General features: G+C 39.3%; 1 pseudogene; it reads left to right on the forward strand.

Annotated features, from left to right (window-relative positions):
- Positions 1 to 4,645: 4,645 nt before the first annotated feature.
- On the forward strand, positions 4,646 to 5,650 carry LOC149012054 (flavonoid 3'-monooxygenase-like; annotated as a pseudogene).
- The last annotated feature ends 790 nt before the right edge of the window (positions 5,651 to 6,440 follow it).

Genomic DNA, 6,440 nt, shown 5'->3' on the forward strand with positions numbered 1-6,440 from the left:
AAAGGACCTGATATCTTTACAAGATCATATTTTGAGAAAAATCTTGGATGGTGATGATTGATGAGAACTGGGGAAGACTTCTGGTGGAGGGATGAGGAGATATGACTTCTAGGGTTTAGGTAGATGAAGGAGCGGTTGGACAGAGTAGGATTTTCAGACCTTTTTGCTACATTCTTTCCGAGTAGCAGTTTTTCTTTTTTCTTTTTTTGATAATCGACTAGAAGTTTGATTGTATATAATAACCAGCAATATGCTCATCCTTAGTTCTGTGTTAGAGTTGATCTCCAAGGCTAACAAGTTTAGTAGGTAATCTAACAAGTTGGGTTGTGTGCAAAAGGTTACTAGTTCCCTATCCACCGTACAATGAGATGATATTTGAGATTGAGAGCAACATAGGTACTAGATATAGGGGTCAGATCCTTGCAGGTTTCATTGTACTTATCCCAAAGTGGGAAACTAGTCACAACAAAGTGAACAGTAAAGTCCAAAACTTCAGCAGTTTGGAGACCCTGGGAGAGTGCTACAGTCAAAACTCCCAGCAGCTGCTTATAGCCTGTGCATCCTTTTCGAATTGAAATACAAGAGCCTTCATGTAGAATGCAGAACATCTATCTACTAGCATTCTTTCTTTTCTGCTGTGAGACATGCAATTACTAGCATAATATCAGGATGAGAGTCTCAAACCAGGGGTGATGGGTTTTGAATCCCACCCAGAGGTTCAACATCATTCATATACTGATGATTATTAAGGGAAAAAGACACATCAAGCTGTGCAGTCCAAAAGTAAATAGCTTGGATTAGCCGAGTAGGATTCAAGTATGCATTGGAAAAGCTGGTCTAGTTATGAGTATTCCATATCAAATAACAGGTTACGTAACCACATTGAACACCCATGGGAGGGTAGGGACATCCCCGCATGAGCAAAGCAAATTTGAGGACACAAGTCAATCAACGTGTTAACTGTGAAGGATGCCATTCTCAATCCCAAAGGACCTGCAATCCATAAATGGTTAACCCAGCCACACCTGAAAAAAGATGAGCGGTAGTTTCTTTGATGTAACCAGGGAGGACCCTGCCCTATTTCCTCTGGCTCGACAGGAAGGCCAAAATAGAAAGGGGCAATTTGGTCATGTTACCACCCCCTTTAGAGACCTACTGGTTTCTATTAGATGCCACATAATTTTATGATCCCATTTCTACTTCTGTTTTTGTATTCGAGTCAATCTATGATTTGTTACAAAAGGAGTCCTAGTCCCATTAGGAGAGAGGTCTAATTGGAATCCAATCGTAAATTGGTTTTCTTCTGAAGTTAGGAGTCTCTCAATTCTGCAGTTTTTATTTAATTAGGAGTTCCTTAAAATGGGACTCCTTACTTGATTTGTTAAGAGTCATGAGTCAAGTAGGAGTCCTTGTTTGAGTTACTCTCTAAGTTGAGTCCTCGTAGGAAACCCTTCATGTAAAGGCTATAAATATAGCCTCCCAATTGTAAGCAAAACAGTTGATGATTATTGAATGGTGATTTGATTGAAAGAATTAGTTAGAGTCGTGGGAACCCACGAAGGGAAGCCACAACTGCTGGAGTTTATTAATTTTCTGCAATTGTCAAGCTTTCTCCATCTCTCTCACTTGTGGCAGCATGGGAACCCTAGTTTGCTGAAATTTCCCAAAGTCTTAACCCTAGGTCTCCTTAAGACCTTATTCCCCTTCCCCTTCCCTTCCTTCGATCTCCCATCTCAACCTTTCCCTCCTTCCTAAAACCTAGAAGAATCTAATTTCATCTTCTTCATGCAAACCTTAGAAACCCTAAGCTATGTTCATTCATCTCTCTCAAACTACTCAAGCAAATTCTAATTCCTTTTAGGATCATTCACCTACACCCCTCCTAAACCTTCAATCGTATCCAACCCTAGTCACCCTTTAGAAACCTGAAAATTGGGAAAACCCTAGTTTATCAAACCTTAGCCTGAATTTGAATCTGACTTTTAGAAATCAGAATTCAAATTTGAATTCTTGAAACCCTAGCCCTGAGTACCCTAACCTTACTGGGTGAACCCTGTCCTCGTTCCCCCGTGCTTAAAGCCTTAATTTACTGCTGGTTCACTTGGACTGATCGGTAAGATTGACCCTCAATTTGGGGGTCGCATCATTCTTCTTGTTGTTTGCAGAAAGAGCGTAATGGGTTAACATGAAGCCACTTGGTAAGAAGTGAGGCGACCTGCAAACCCACATTTAAAAGTCATCAGAAAGATATTTTGCGTTTTGTTAAAGCTTTCATCGAAAACAAGCTCCACATCTCCGAATACGTTTCAAAATTGGCGCAATAAGGGTGAAGGAGTCCACTGCCTTTTTAATTGAGAACCCTCCAATTCTGGACGGTAAAAACTGCCAATAGTATTGGGATGTGGTGAAAACTGGTAACACTTCTAGAAGAGCATTAGAATCCCAGTAATTGTTGCCAATAAAATTTGAAACTGAAGTGGTAGAATAGTTGCCATCAAATCCAAAGAAAGGAAACAAGTAGGGATGCCCTTAACCCAAGGGTCAGTCCAAAAGAAAGTTGATACACAAGTTTCCAACTTTCCTTACCACTTTATCCTTACCACTTTGTGAAACATATATAATATTGTTCCAAATGCAAGAGCCTCTCTTGTGTTGAATTTTGGGGTTCGAAAAAGAGGAAAGGGAAATACTTCCCCTTCAGAACTTTAGCGCAAGTTGATTGAGGCTCATAAACTGGGAGTCTTTAGTGATGTATTCCCATGTCGTAGAGACAGATTGAATAGAATGGATTTAGGTATGTTTGTGAGAGCATATGTGGCTGGTGTGTACATGTGGGCACTCTTTTCCCTCTTCAGCCCCCCCCCCCTCTTCCCCCCCCCCTTCTTCTTCTATTGTGTGATTTCCTGCTCTCTTCCTATTCTTCTAATTCTTTGTTTGTGTAGGTCACCATAGAAGCTCGTTTCTCATGTTTGCATTATTTACTATCAGAGCCAAAGATCCACATCAACAAGCGCTCTCTTCCTTTATTCTCTTTCCCTGATTTTGCCCTGCAATACAGCAGCTCAGATAAACAGTCGAAGAAAAATCAACTGAAATTCCGTCATGGCAAGTCATCTACATGTGAAATTACAGGGAGGGGAGAGAGAGAGAGAGAGAGAGAGAGAGAGAGAGAGAGAAAGGAGGAAAAAAAAAAAAAAAGGAATCCTGAGCCCCATTTGTAACCTCACCTATCCATGACTTCTATTATTTTCTTTCCTCATCTACTCTAATTATTTCCTACCATACCTTATCGCTAATCCCACAACTGCTTTTTATTTTTCCCTACCATTTTTAAAAATTTCAGAATTACCCATCCCTTTTATTTTATTGTTCCTTACTTTTTCTTCTTTCCAAGTTTACACCTCCATCTACGTTGCATTATTTCTTGTGTTTATTGTACTCCATTAATTGCCATTTACTCATATTTTCATGTTTTTTTAAGATGGTTTCTCTCCGTTTCTGTTGGAAATAGGGTGCACTGTCTCCAAAATCAAACCCTTACAAACACCTGTTAGTGACCTAATAATCAGAAATGTGATTTTACGTTTTTATCGTCACTTAAATTGAAAATAAATAGTTAGGGTTTCGGGGAGAGAAAGACAAATAATAAAGTTTTCATAAAAAGGATGTGTTTATCAAAAAACAAAAAATAAAAATTGTTTGTTATTATACCCTCAATTTACATTGAGATTTTACATGACTTGCACAAAGATTAATAGAATTATTATTTTTTACCTAGAATCCATAATAGACAAAAAAGCCTATTTTGGATTTTGGAGGTTTTCCTATTCTTTTAAACAAAAATAAGATTTGAAATAGATATAAAAACCTAAAAAAATGAAAAATGCCAGAAAATGAGGATGAGAATCGATACCAAGAAAACCCTTAGAAATCGGTATTGGCCACGATGATTCTGGTACTACCTAGCATTCTGAATTGGATGATTTTATCCCTACATTTTGGTTGAAGATATGGCATCAGCTGCTTTGAAAACCAATATGATATTGATAAATGGAACGATGCTTACCGGATTTTAGTTTCATTCTAATTCAGATTGGTCCATATTGACTCCGATGGCTGAGCTACCTACACTTATTTGTATATTATTGGTTTTTGCCCAAAAAGAAATCCTTGATAGGCCCTTTTAATTTTGTAGTTTCCTTAATTAACCTAGGTCTCATTAGGATCTGAGTCACTAATAAGTGAGCTTTCCTCGGGCTATTTCCACCTTCTATGGCCTGTGTCTTTGCCATGTCTCTGATCTCCAACGTTTCTCATGTTGGCAGAGAGTTGTGCCATACAAAGACAATTTCTTGTCAAACCCAACACAAGCTTCTTGTGTGTTGTCAATCTTCTTAGTGTTAGCAATTGCAATAACTGTTGCAAGGTGGTGGCGACGGTCAAAAACAGAGACACCACCACTTCCTCCAGGGCTAGTAGGTCTACCTATAGTGGGAATCTGCTCTTCATTGGCACTGACCTCCACCGTAGTTTCGCCAAACTTGCTGAAACTTTTGGTCCCATCATGAAACTCCGACTTGGCAGCCAACTCTGCCAACCATATTTGCCAAGCATAATGTGCCGGTGGGGGCGACTGTTTCTAGTTATGGTGGCATTAAGATGGTCTGGACATTGGAGAGCAGATGTTCATTACCACATTACCACATTTAATATCATAACTAGCATGTTGTGGGGTGATACACTTGAAGGTGAGGAAGGGCAGTGCTCCACTATCGAGGTTCAGTGAATAATGGATAAAGCTGTGTTGCTTTTTGGTGAACCCAACGTCTCGGACCTTTTCCCGACAATTGCATGGCTTGATATCCAAGGTATTGGATGGAAAATGAAGAAGACAGTAATGGGGATTGATCAGTTGTTGGATTCTGTCATCGATAAACGGCTCGAGAGAGAGAGAGAGAGGCGAGAACGATGTTGGTGAACAAGACACAAATTTCTTGCAAATCTTACTACAACAGTTCAATCTCAACACAAAAGATGGAATCCCTGGCCTAATTACCATCCCTCACATCAAGGCCTTACTACAGGTAAATGACCTTCCATTTCGATTTGGAAAGAACTCACTCTTAATTAGAAGCTAGCTGTTAAAAGATATAGTGTTCAACTACTGACAAATTATTTACATTCGATACGAAATCAAATCTCAATAAAAATTTATTCACAGGATGTGAGGGGGGCTGGGACTAAATCAACATTGAGTGTAGTTGAGTGGGCAATGGCTGAGCTATTCAATCACCCAAATGTAACGAAGAAGGTTCAGGAAGAGATAGAAGAAGTAGTGGGGTTTAACAATTTGTTGGAAGAGTCTCATTTGTCTAAGCTACCCCTACTTGCATGGAGTTGTGAAGGAGGTCCTTTGCCTACACCCACCTGTTCCTTTCTTGGTTCCCCGTTGTCCTAGTGAATCCTGTATGGGAGGTGGCTTTCTGGTTCCAAAGGGCTCCAAAGTCATGTTAAAAACACATGGGCAATTCAAAGAGATCCTATTTCTTGGAAGAATCCTTTGGAGTTTCAACCTGAGAGGTTCTTGGGATCTTTAACTGGTGATGGAGAATGTGAAGAGATGAAGATCAGTTGCGAGGAGGCCAAATAAACCAGTGGGTTGTCATTACCCATCAACCACGTATTGATTGATTTGCCCTCAAGGAAGTTCCTATAGGATTCTTCATCTTCCTCAGACAGGGTATGAATGGTGTCTCAGCTGTTGTGGGAAATCTCTCCTTAGCATGAATGATAATTTGGAGAAGACACTGAATAGGAAAAATAGAAAAAACCTAACCTCCAATTTTTGTTGCAGGTAGGCACAAAACCAATGAAGAAGAATTTGTCTTTTCCAACCTTTATTAGTGGAAGACCTTTTGGAAAAATAATATCGATCACACAAAATTACTTTTCTTCCAAGTGAAATATTAACAAAGATTGTGACAGATGGTTGCCGAATCATCTTCTAGATGTAAACCTAGAAACAATTGATTTGCCTCTTGGGCTCGACAATTTGGCCTCTTTCCTCTTCTTGGCTGAAATTTTCAGCTTTGGCTCTAGCCCATCCTTAATAAAGTTTGTTTACCTAAAAAAAAAAAAAAAAGATTTGCCTCTATTAATTGGGAATGACTTGGCTAGGATTTATATAAAAGTGATCCATGACGCCCTTTTTGCCCAATCACTTAATGTAATTGTAGGACCTTGCTCCTACGCGTTTAATGCGCAGAACTATGCAGTAGAACATTTTCAACTGTTGGATCGAAATCTCGGTCACTCTCTTTGGGATGACATTGAAGGATCGCTCATTAGGCTTGTCAAAGGGTACAACCAATCAAGTGATCTATTATTGTAAATTTGAAATACGTAATTCTAAATTTGTTTGTTTGTTGCCGGCAATAGTT

This window comes from Hakea prostrata, chromosome 7, assembly GCF_041222555.1.
Source record: "Hakea prostrata isolate BN-2017 chromosome 7, UWA_Hpros_2, whole genome shotgun sequence".
Classification (NCBI taxonomy): Eukaryota; Viridiplantae; Streptophyta; class Magnoliopsida; order Proteales; family Proteaceae; genus Hakea; species Hakea prostrata.